We start from the raw sequence: 13,513 nt of genomic DNA, 5'->3' as shown, positions 1-13,513 counted from the left end.
GTTGGGGCACATGGGCTCAGTTGTTCCGTGGCATGTGGGATCTTCCCTGACCAGGGATCGAACCCGTGTCCCCTACATTGGCAGGCGGATTCCTAACCACTGTGCCACCAGGGAAGTCCCAAAACATGGATTTTGATAACACTAATAGTTAAGTCACAGGGTGGGTCCAAGATGGCCTCAGATTTTGCCACTTGCCTCTTATAATAGTGTCCCATCCACTCTCAAACACGACCTGGTTTGGAATAATTTCTCCTTACTCATAGCTCGGTATCTGTATCTTACCCACATAAAATATATTAGTAACATCTTTTTCTGCACCTGCTGGGATTAGGCTTGAAGTAAAGGACAGCCGGGAACATTGCTACGAAACTCGTAGAAAGGATTAAGTGTTGAGAAGTTTTGGATTCTCATTAGTGTTATTCCTTTCCAAGTGTAGAGTAATGGTAATCTAGTATAAATTGAATAGAAACATTCTTTGAGTTTTTACATTTATCGAAGCAGAATTAACAGAAGACAGAGAGACTATCCCTAACACTTCCCACACAAGAAGATAAATTGTACCTTCAATAGTCTTACACAAAGATCATCATGTTTTATGACATGTGAGAACTGGTGAAGGAATTATTTTTGACAATATTTCATATGCTAATATTTTCAAAGCACCTGCTTAAAAATAAATCATGTACATTGTTATACGTAAGACAATATTACCCTTACTCACTGCATTCTGGCATACTTCCCAGCGTAGGAAGGGCAGACCTATATTACAAAGGCATCGTGGTAAGTACACATCTGAATGCTGTAGCCTATAGGGGTGTTTTTAAAAACCCAAATATTTGTGAATAGTTACTCTAAAGGGACTTCCCTGGTGGTCCAGTGGGTAAGATGCCGCGCTTCCAGGTTCGATCCCTGGTCAAGGAACTAGATCCCACATGCATGCTGCAACTGATTCTCATGCCGCAACTAAGAAGCCCACATGCCACACCTAAGAGGAGTCTGCATGCTGCAACTAAAAAAAAAAAAAGGTCCCACATGCTGCAATGAAGATCCCATATGCCGCAACTAAGACCCAGTGCAGCCAAGATAAATAAAATAAAAATAATAAAAAAATTTAAAAAATAATAATTACTCTAAAAACCCATCTTACTTATTGAAAATCTGCATTTATTTTTTTCTCTTGGTAGCTAAGACCCATATATTATTTTGGACCTAAAGTATGGTAAATGATGTACAGTTTTATGTAAATGGTATGATTATATAGGTTTTAGATTATTTGAGGAGAGAAAATATGTAGTTTTAATCTGATCCTTCAAAAGATGATGACCCAAATAGGAAGCAACCAATGTGCTTAAGTGCACCCACTGACTTCGAAGTCATTTCTACAGCACTGCCACAATCGCTGCGTGAGTCAGTTTCAAAGGAAGTCTATTTCAGAACACGTTTGCCACTTACACCTTCTGAGTGTTCTCCATCCAGTTATGCAACTAGATCATTGAAAGACCTCCCAGTATAATTAGTCCGTTCTTTTCAATAGTCATGAACTAAGTGAATTCTCATCTTCTTTAGCTTTTCATTAAATTACACAAGTAAGCAGTGGTCTTGTTTTAAACAAAACCTTGAATGGCTAATCTTCATTTAAAATGAAGCCTAAACATTAAAACAAAATGCCAAAGCCATGTTTGGAGACTTATTTGCCAAACACTTTGATCTCTGGTTTTCTAGTTCAAACAGATGGAGATAGCTTTGTCACACACTTCATTTCAGATTATTTCAGCTATGCTTGTATCATTGTGTGACAGAGAAGGGCACAACTCACAGGCAGTAAATATGAGTCATTATACCCATTCCGGTCATATAAGAGTCAACATCAGGCTGCGTCCAGAGGGACAAATCAGAGGCCCCTAATTGCCTGCAACTCATATCGCTATGTTATTGCTACTCCCCTTACACAGTTATTCAGCTATTTAGATGGTTGCCAATGAGATAAGTTAGCTATGGACTGAACATACTTAATTACTTTCTTTCTGTCATTGGAAAAAACTGATTTTCATCAAAGGAAATTAGACTTTCAAGAGCGATAAACGAGGAGGGAATGGAATGGTCTTTGCCAGAGTCTTCCCAAATAAACGTATGAAAAATTGTCCCAGCTTATGTGAATGCTGAACATTAAATGAGTGGAGGTAAGATAACTATCTTTTAATAAAAGAAATTGGTGTCATTGGGTGCATTTGACAGATGGTGTGCTGAATTGGCACCACCCAAGTGAGGCCATCTTATCCTCCAATAGAGGTATGAACAGTACATCCCAGGCTTTGACAGGCTTATTTCTGTTTCTCATTTAGTATGAGCCTCGGGGCACTCATTTTAGTACTCAAAACTCCCTTTCCTTCCTCTCTGGCAAAACAGCCACTGCAAACTCAATTTAATTTGCTCTCATTCCCCATATCCAAATCAATCCTCAAATCAGTAATATGTGATGATAGATCCAGATGTCTTATGCTACAGTACTGGCTATCTCAGGATGGTTTGGCAGGCTGAGAAAACAAACCAAACAGATAAATCTATCACTTTAACGAAAAAAATTAATTACAAGCAAGTGAGAGCCACATATATTGAAATCAGCGTTTGCCTTGCAGTGTACTGAGATGTGAACGCTTAGAAATAGGTTGACTGTTCACTCCTCACTGTAAAGGAGGACATGCTCCCAAGTTAATAATTAGTGACCCCATTGCACTTCCCCCATGGTTAAATTACGCACACATCTGCAAAAGGATACAACCAAGAGATCACTGAAGCTGTTAAAAGATAAACAGGTCTATTAAAAAATTTTAGGAGTTTATTTGAGCAAAAATCGATTGGTATCTGGCAGTGCCAAACCAGAAGGGGTTAGGAGCACTTCACCTACAGGAGCTCGGGAGAGACTTCTATGGAGAAAAGGCAGAAGCAAAGTAAAGAAATTATTGATTGGCTATGGCTTAAAGCCTAGTTGGCAGTTTGTGATTGGTTGTCCTTAGCATTTTGATTTCACAACCTAGAGGCATTTATAGGCTTAGGCTTTGGTTTGATGACCTAGGCTGCCTGGGCACTAAAGCCACCTCAGTCCCATGGCCTCCTTGCTTAATTAATTTAACACAACTAAGCTCGACTCAAGTTGTGCCTATCAAGACCCTTTCTTGAAAATATTTTTATTTTATTTTATTTATTTATTTTTGGCTGCATTGGGTCTTCGTTGCTGTATGCAGGTTTTCTCTAGTTGTGGCGAGCGGGGGCTACTCTTCGTTGCGGTGCGCGGGCTTCTCATTGCGGTGGCTTCTCTTGTTGCGGAGCACGGGATCTAGGCACGCAGGCTTCAGTAGTTGTGGCTCACGGGCTCTAGAGCGCAGGCTCAGTAGTTGTGGCACACGGGCTTAGTTGCTCCGCGGCATGTGGGATCTTCCTGGACCAGGGCTCGAACCTGCGTCCCCTGCATTGGCAGGCGGATTCCTAACCACTGCGCCACCAGGGAAGCCCCTTGAAAATATTTGAGTCTTGTAAATGGGTTATTTCCTGGGCAAGAAATACCTGTTTTGGATTTTAATCCACTCCCTTTCCAAAATTTGTGTTGCTGTAAGAGCTACCGAAGGGGCAGGTGGGCTTGGGGGTTGTTCCCTAACACTGTGGCAAGTTTTCTTCCATGGATTAACTCTGCAGACCTCTTTCTCATTCACCGTTAGCTCAGAGAGGAAGTTCTGCATATTCCAGTTGGGGACTTTGAAAGGAAGACCCTACCACATAGAGCCGGCCCTTTTTTCCCCATTTCTTTCTGAGAGTGAGCTGTTTCTGGAGAGTGGTTTGTGCTGGGATCCTCTAGGGGCAGGCTTTGTGGCTGGAAGGAAGGGTAGAGTAGCTGACCTTGGTGCATGCAGTGCTGGCTGCCTGGGTCCGGGCATAAGGTATTAGGAAGCTCAGCTTTCTGCAAATATAAGCTCTATTCTCTAATATCTGCTTTATCACAAATTAAAGTGATATTTTGGCTCTTATGTGTTTACACTTTTATCTTATTTTTAAATTGACTTAGAACTTGGATAAGAAATCAGCATATTATTTACTGGATGTTTCTCAAAACGCTGAATAAGGACTATTATGGACACCCTGGATTCTTAACCCTTCTGAGAGTAGTCAAATCGTGTAGTTCCTCTTGCTAAAATAATAGATATAGACACCAAAGATTTGGGCTGACTGTGGGCCAACTTGATTTGTCTCTTTCTGGCTGAAATCTACAAAAATCTAGGAACAAATGAGCACCTGCTATTGCCAATTCCACCTGTGACTCAAACCGCCAGAGAGAAAGCAAATCAGTTGCTATAGTCTCCAACCCCAGTTCTGGGTGCCTTAGGCGTCAATGGTGGGCAACATATTTGTTATGAAAGAAAAGAATATTTTCTTCACTCACAATTGCTCAAGCCCACAATTTTCACATTGCATTTTCATAGTAGATAGCTGTATCATCAGTGAGGATTCTGTGAAGGTATCATATCATCCTTCTCAAATTTACTACAACCCTATTTGACACCGCTCCTATACAATACTTAGCCACGCATCTCTTCTGTCCCAATCTTGACAAGTGACTTGCTGTGGCAGTTCTTTCAGAGTCAACATATTCATGAAACTGTTTGGCATATGGTTATACATTTGACATAAATATTCCAAACATCATCCACTAAGCTCTATATGGGCTCTAGAACAAAAAAATACTCTTCCCCAGAAGTGGAAACATCTTGGTGACTTTGTTATCCTGTAATGTCTAGCATTTTTCGGGTTCTGAAGCTCTCTATCCTTGAATCGTTTGAGTCACCATAATTCAAAATCTTCTATCCCTGTCACTGACATGGGGGTTTAGTTTCTGAAAAGGAATAACTTCAGCCATTGGTTAGAAAGTTTTTTTAATCTTACTGTAGCAGCCCTATCCCTAGGAGATATAGTCTTCAAAGCTATAGACTTAGAGCACAGAACTGACATTGACTTCTTCTTGCATATAGCAAGTACACTAATTTTATAAGAAAGTGGATTTTGATGGAGGGTAAAAGAAAAATCGAATTGCAGTTTATAACTTTATGAGGGAATTTTGGTAAACTTTTATAAGGTCGAGAAAATCTAATTCTACTTGACTAAAGTATATCTGCAGGATGTTTCTTTAACCTGGCTCTTGATTTCTGAGAATCATAATGGCTCTTACCTGCTTGACTTTCCCTCTGTGCTCTCACATGCAACTTTGCCTTCAGTAAAGATTGACAATCTTAATATGAACTGCGGCTGAAGTTTAGGTCCCAAATCCAGTGCAACAGCTTTCAAAACATAATCTACACAAGACCTGGGGTTTGTCTAGGGCCTGATGCCTGCTCAGAGATGTGTCTAAATATGCTAGACCTGCAGTTAACAGTAGAGAAATTTACTTTTCATTTTAGTATCTCAGAGAATGTTGAAGGGGAGCCAAAAATGTACGCTATAGAAAGCAGTTTTCAAGATTCCCTATCTACTGTCTTATCTCACAGTCCCTGACATCTTTCATCTTCCCTCAATCCTCTCACATTTCAGTCTCCCAGCTCTCAGTTATAATGCTGATGAAGAGGATGGCCACAGGGCAAATAATGAGAATGAGTAGTATTTATTTACTAGGTAAATAAATGAGTCGTATTTATTTGTATATTGTTCTCTGTGCTTTACATGTGTTAAATTGTTTAATTATCAACCCCAAAACGCTCTGGATCTGTCAGTCTCTCTCTTCCTTTCTCTACTGTTCTTTCCCAAGTCTCTCTCAAATTATAAATTTTGTATAGCCTGACAGCCTTTCTGGCTATATATTTTTTGTTTTATCACTTCTCATCCTTTCTCTTTTTAACCATTATCCATATTCTTTATCACAAAAGACCCAAACAAGGCTGTTAAGAGCTGAATTCTCCAATAGACTAAAAGGAATGGAGGGAGGTAGAAGGATTTGTGGCTGATTGGGAGCACACAGACTTTAGTATCTCTTGTCTCTAACATATGTAGGTTTTACTTAATTGTAATTGACCTGCCTAACGTACACAAAATTTGAGGACACATTTGAAATAAATATATATATTTTCAATAAGTATATTCATATTCATAAGTGCATTGGAACATGATATAAAGATCATTTCTTAAACTAGTTTTTAAATATGTTGAGGTTATGGACCCTTATGAGAATCTGATGGAACTATGAATCTTTATAAAAAATGACGGATGATGGCATATGCCCAACATCATATTTATGCTATTTACTTGATTGAAGTGGAAATACATGTCTTGTATATAAAATGTCTTCTGTATAAATGTATTTATAAAATCTTTCTTTGATTCTTATTATTTTTCATGTAAAATTTGTCACTACTGAAAAAAGAAATAGGTTTAATTGGACACATACAACAGGGAAGTACATTTTAATTCTAACCTAAAGTAAACTTTAATGACAAAGCTACTGCTGTTTGGCATGAATAAAATTTTGAAATTGTAGCAAGATCTCTGATGTGACAATGATCAAGTTGTTTTTGAAACCCAATCAATTTTGACTCTTACTTTTAATGGCGATACAATTTTGACTCTTACTTTTAATGGCAATACAATACAGTGCTGAAACCCCTGACTCATGAAGGTATGTTACAGAAAACAGAATCTGGGCTTCTGTTGCTGACTCTGCTATATAAGGGTAGGCTTGTGTCGAAGAAAACCATCCTGAGTTGAAATTATGTCCTAACATTTACTTTGTCCCTAGATGAGTGAGGTCTAGTTTGGCAATGTCTCTGCCAATAATGGCTTCGTCAGCAAGAACACAATTATGAATGCATGTTTCAATGTTTAGGTTGTCTGAGATAAAGTAATGTTTGAAGGCATTCTGCATTAGTCCAAATATCAGAAGATTTCTGTCTGCAGCCAAGTTAAAACTTTGTGCAGCTGAATCCTCTGAAGCTCTGGAAAGTTTTGCAAAGTTGTCTCCTCCAGTCACCTCTTCCAAAATGGCATATTAACCAAATGAGCTTGTGGATTTTTTGGCAGCATAATTGGTACTATTTATGTGGGCTTGAACCAAAAGATTTACCTCAGTTATGAAGCCACATGTGTCCATTGTTTGACGAATAATTAGTGAAACTGTTCCTGGAAAATTTTTCTCAAAATCATATTTTTTTATTCAAAAAGAGTATAGAGTTGTTTTCAAATTTAGCAATAAACGGCTAAAAGATTGTTCTCTGAAAAGTCAATACATTTTGTGCAATAGAGGGGAACACTGTATTTAGGACCTATTTCCTGAGAAAAATTCTCAAAATGATGGGAATTCAAAGGTCAACTGGATGAATTGAGAACTTGCCTGCCAGTAGATAAAATATTTTAGAATTTTTGAAGAGATTTCTTAATACTGGTACATACAGATGTGGAAAGCCAGTGATTACACTGAATGTCACTATTGTTGCATCTTTTGTGCTCTGATTAGGTGGCATCATGGTCCATTATTCCATGATCACCATATTAAAATAAATGTCAGAAGTTCTGGAGAATTGCTTCTTTAGTGTTATTTCTTTGCTTCAAGCATTAGATCAGCAACATATCCATGGCTCACAGCTTCACCAAGTTCTCTTAAAAAATCTGAGGCTTCTTTTATCTGCAAGCTAACCTTGTGAAAAACTTCAAGTTGATATTGCGATGGATCCAAAATGCTGGGAAAATATTTTCAAATCAAGCTTTTTACATAAAAAGAAACTCACTGCCAGGTATACTTGCAAATGGACAGACTTTGTTTTATTATTTTCTCATCAAGACTTTTGACAGGAATCTGATACACGAGAAGTTATTTCAACTATTTGCTAAGTCATATTTGGTAATGAAATAAAGCTGAGTTACATAAATTTTACTCACCTCTAGTAGGCAGAATAATGTCCGTATCCTAATCCCTGGAAGCTTGAATATGTTACCTGACATGGCATAAGGGACTTTGCAGGTGTAACTAAGTTAAGGATCTTGAGATAGAGAGACTATCCTGAACTGGTTAGGTGGGTCCACTGTGATAACAGAGATCCTTAATAGAGAAAGGAGACAAAAGGAGACTCAGAGTCAGAGATGTGAAGAAGCTGTGCTGCCGGCTTTAAAAATGGAGGAGAGCCACAAATCAGGGAATGGTGGCAGCCTCTGGAAGCAGGAAAAGGCAAGCAAACAGATTCTCCTCCAGCCTGCTAACACTTGCTTTTAGCCCAGTAAGAGCCAGTTCAGACTTCTGTTCTCCTGAATTAAAAGATAATAAATTTATGTTGTTTTAAGCCACCAAGTTTGTGTTAATTTGTCATAGCAGCAAGAGAAAACTAGTACATCAACTTTTTGAAAAAAATTTTTTTCACATATAAGCTATGCCTTGGGTTAAGTAAAATAAAAGCAAAGTTCCATAATCACAATGCATTTGTTGTTTACTTAAAACTCCTACCAACCAAAAACTAGTCTATAAAAAAAAGGTAATAATGATTTTGAAGAAGCAACGATGAAGAGTAACATTCCTTGTAGTACCAAGTACTTCTGGACATAAAAATGCCTACATGGCATAAAGTCATATATGGAATTTTTTTTTGATTGGTCTGTTTCTGGGTTTTTTAGATAACTGTTAGAACAGTAAGAAGCAAATAGCATCTACTCTGAATCAGCCACTCTAAGCAATGCATATATGTTTGTGGAAATACAGTTGACCCTTGAACAACATGGGCTTGAACTGTGCAGGTGCACTTATACATGGATTTTTTTTTCACCAACTACTACAGTACTACAGCATCCACGGTTGGTTGAATCTGAAGATGTGGAATCTCGAGAGGGAGGAACCAAGGATAAGGAGAGCTGACTATAAATTATACGCAGATTTTCAACTGTACGGGGTCAAAGCCCCTAACCCCACCTTGTTCAAGGGTCAACTATATATGTGTGTGTGTGTATATATATATCTATATATATATTATATATAATATATATGTATATATATATTATATATAATATATATATACATACATGTATACTTACTACACATGTAAAAATTTAATTCTCACTACAACTCTTCAAATTATTTTAATTCTCATTTCATGAGTTTATTTATCCAAAAAACAGTTATTAACCACTTACTATGGTTCAGGCCCTGTGTAATCAATAGGATCTACATACTAGTTGCCTTGATGAAGATAATGTAAAATTTTCAGAGAAAGTAACTGAGGTCCAGAAGAATAAAAAAATGACTAAATGAAGTCCAGTCACCAAAGCCAAGAAAGAAGTTTTCATTCTGGAAAATAAAAGTTGTGTTGCTTTTATACTCCTTTGCTTTTGGCTTTCCTCTACTTATCCATTCTTGACTCAGCAGCCATAAATGTACTTCAAGCATTGGACCATACTAGCTGTGCCCAAACACTTTTTGCTTTGTTAATATCCTCTAACTTTCAGGATTAGCTAAATTGCCACTGATGGCTTATCTTACCTCTAAATATAAATATGCTCAACCTTTTATTCTTTCATAGTTTCCTGTTCTTTAATTCTTTAGTACTTATCATTATTTTAATTATGCACCTAGTTTATAGTGATTCACTTAATGTTTGATCTCCTGCTGGAGTTTCATGAAGACTGGAACAATTTCTGCTTGTTTGTTCCTTTATCCTAATTCAGTTTTACCAAGTGACTTGTATAGTGTATGGCTTATATCATTTACTTGAAATATATTTGTTGAACAAATGTAGATGTGAACATTTAACCTCTGGTATAGGGCATGCACCTACCAACAAAATCGGGTACTGGAGCTCTCTTACTATGTCAGGCGTTGACTCTTGGGTGTTGAAATATGGGGAATTAAGAGAGGTCCAAGAGATTGGCCAGTGCAGCTTGGGAACACTGTGGAACTTGTGGAACTCAGGGTGTTAGTAACCCTAACCCTAACCCTAATATTAACAACCAGTAAAGAACTGTTTCCATAGTTTAACAACCAATATACAAGCTGAATATGAGCATGAAGAGATGGATAAAATAGAGCTATATCTTAACTTCTAACTTCAAAACTTATAATACCAAAGCTCTTTAAAATTTGAACAGATTTAATCATGTGGTTTTATCTCGTGTCATGCCCAAATAAGCTTAAAATAAAGTAAAAGAATCAAGTTCATTTGAATTTAGATTCATTTTTATAACATATTTCCAAGGTTTTCTTAATTTTTCGCTAAAATGTTGATTTTTATTCCAGTGAAGACATCACATGGATGTAAATAACTTATTGTATTTAGATAAACAGATGATTTAAATGTTTTATATTTTTAAAATTTCAGTAGGGTGCTTTTTTCTCATGTATTAAACTGTTTCAAAAATTCATAGTTTTAAAAATATGATTCAAATAAAATTTGTTAAAGCCTTTTATGATTATTGGAACCTTGCTTCTGTGCAACACAGCAGCTGTGGCCACACTCTTTGCCAACAATTGAGCAATGCCAACAGTTGCCTTTTGAAATAAGAATCTGGACACACACCAAAATTAGAAAAGGTAAAATTTTACAAAACTTTCATACGATAAAAAACCTACCACATGTATTTTCCAAAAACTTTTGTTGTTATGTAGTTCCAACCTCTATTTTGTGGCATTTGTGTCTCTTTGCAATCCAATAAAGTAAATGACTTTCAAGACTGACCATCTACCATTCTCCCCTTCAAATATTGCTCCAGTATTGCTCCAGAGGCCATGAAAATATCATACACAAAGTGTTTGTGTCCTCTGCCTAATATGTTTTGCTTGGAAAACATATTACTTACTTATTACTTAAAAAGTAAAACATTTTTACTCTTTAAGAACTGCTTTATATTTTTCTTATTAAACCTTTCTGATTCCCCAAGACAGATTAGTCCTTTCTCCTCTGGGTTCCAGCATCACACTGAACAAACTTTTATTCTGGTATTTTAAAAATCATAAGGTAATTGTTTTACATCTCTGCCTTCTGTACTAAACTGAGAATTCTTAAGGGCTGTGTCTATTATTTAATCATCCACATAACCCTAGAACCTAACCTAGTGCCTAAAATTTAGTGGATGTTTCAATGAAAATGTGTGGAAATAAAGTCTTCTAACTACATCGTTATCACCGTTCTTTTTTCTTACAAATCCCAAACTTAGGTAATTTTTAAGACAATTAAAAAGGCCTTCCCTTGACATACCTTGACTTTCTTTGTTATTATTTCCTAATTATCATTAGTGCCTTTTCATTGCTTCTATTGTTCATTTTTCCTGGTCTGTCTTATAATTCCCCTTCTCTTAGCTGAGTGACATAGAGAGAGGTAAAATATAATCAAAAAAACAGTCTGGTTATTAAAATATACTGTCATAAACTTGTCACCTGGCACATTTGTTCTGTTTAGCTTTATGCAAAGCATTGTGATGCATTATTTATAATGCTTTTTCTAGCTCATCTATTAAAGGCAATTAAAACAAAAGGAGGAATAATGTTCTGCATCTGCTTTTACCCCTAGGACCTTCTAGGAAAAGGAACAAGATGAGTTTTGGTATTTATGAAGCTTGTTGTCTGTTAGGCCTCTTAACTGAGGCTAACATAACCTTTCACACAATCTTAATTAGATTTGATGTTTTATTTGTCTTCATTAGGAGGCAAATTAATTTTTAATTAAAAAAGAAAAGATTACTGCATCACTGGATTATTAAAAAAACAACTTTCCATTCCTTAATTCTATAAGCAAGACATAATTATCAATGACTCCAGCTTCAGGGGGATAATCTAACCTATTAAATAACTCACTTGTATGGGGAGAAAGAAGAACATTCAAATAGTTTTAACTGAGATATTTTCTAGTTTTATTTTCATGAATATCTTGTGTTAAAAACTAAAACTCTTAAAAGAATTCTTAAAAGCCTAGATTTTATATTCATACCTTCTAAAACAACTGGATTTAAGTCACATAGTACTTAGTGTGAACTTCTGTTGGTACTTACTCTTTCCTTCTTTGACAATGACAACACTATATAAATATAGACAGATAAATACAGATATAAAAGAACTGTATTATAAGTAAGCTATAAAATGGCATGTTAAAGATATATAATGAATGAAAACAAATACTGAAGTTAATCTAACTTGGGAACTCTGAAAAATGTGTAGCTCTCACTTCAAAGTTATCTCGCCCAAGGCATAAGGGAACTAGATTGTTTATACTGATTAAGAGGTGATCCTGAGGGAATTCATTTTCTTACTCACCTGGCCAGCCAGGAATTTTGGGCAAAAAACAAACAAACAAACAAACCCTTAGGCAGAGAAATGCAGGAGATAAAAGCCAGAAGAATGGAAGACATGCGCTGAAACATTAAGGAGGGCACATAGGTTGGGCATGGTGTCTCCCTAACCATAAAGTCCACATATATGAACGTGTGTTTGGTTTATAACTGATACTGCCTTGAGACAAACTCTTGTCATAGCTCTAAATCTTACTAAATATATACCTTATAATATTTATACTTATGCTGTGTCTGGAATTCATTTAAGAGACAGCTGAAAGATTTCCCTGCCAGAATTCATATACTGGCTTTGCCAAAGGACCGCAAATGAATTTGTTATATAAAAGCTAGAAGTCAGTAGGGTGTTAACCTGTAGTGATATGACAAATAGGTATATTTGATTATATTTTGATTCATTAATATTTCAAAATAATAGATTTTTTAAAACAAATTTTTTCACAAATCATCTTTTTTTCAATAGTAGTTTAAAAATTGACTCCATAATCTAAATCTTACAAATAAAAAATATTATTTCTAGTAAAACAAAAGAAAAAAATCAATATTACAGGTGAGATTGCCAAATGGTAAATAGTGAAACAAAACAAAATTAGTTTTGAAATACTAACAAAATTTTGAAATTTAGAGTTTGTCAAAATGTACATCACAAAGTCATAAAGAACTCATCTTTTGTCTTGCTCCAGATGATCTAAAGGAAATGGATAATTTATCAATTTACTTGTGTTAAACTGAGATAATTAACAGCAAAGTAAAGTCCACTCACTATTTTATAAATATAAAAAAAAAAAATCAAGTGAAAAAAAAGTCACCTTGACTATTCATCCAACCTAACGCAAAAATTACAAACATTAAATGTTTTATTTTTTACTAGAATTTCTGCTGCATGGTTGATAACCTCCTGAGTCTTCCAAGCCTGGTCATCATGTTAAAATGATAATGAGGAGAATAAAAATACAACATTTATAATAGAATAAAGATTTGCTTTTGCACAGTACCATTTTCTAGGTTGGTTAGCAATCTATCTGGGCCAGACTTTTAACAGACAAAACTGGTTTCTGAAGCTACTTTAACAAGATGCTTTATGCAGATAGTCATAAATATGGATGGACTCTCAGAGAATACTAGTCTAAATTCTCATTGTCAGAGATGGACAAATTGCCACCTGGAAATAGTAAATAACTCTTCTTTTGCCATACAGCCATTTGTGGATTTAATCAAGATT

Source organism: Eubalaena glacialis, chromosome 20 (genome assembly GCF_028564815.1).
Source record: "Eubalaena glacialis isolate mEubGla1 chromosome 20, mEubGla1.1.hap2.+ XY, whole genome shotgun sequence".
NCBI classification, from domain to species: Eukaryota; Metazoa; Chordata; class Mammalia; order Artiodactyla; family Balaenidae; genus Eubalaena; species Eubalaena glacialis.
The sequence above is the reverse complement of the archived record's forward strand: the minus strand, read 5'-3'. Positions refer to the sequence as shown.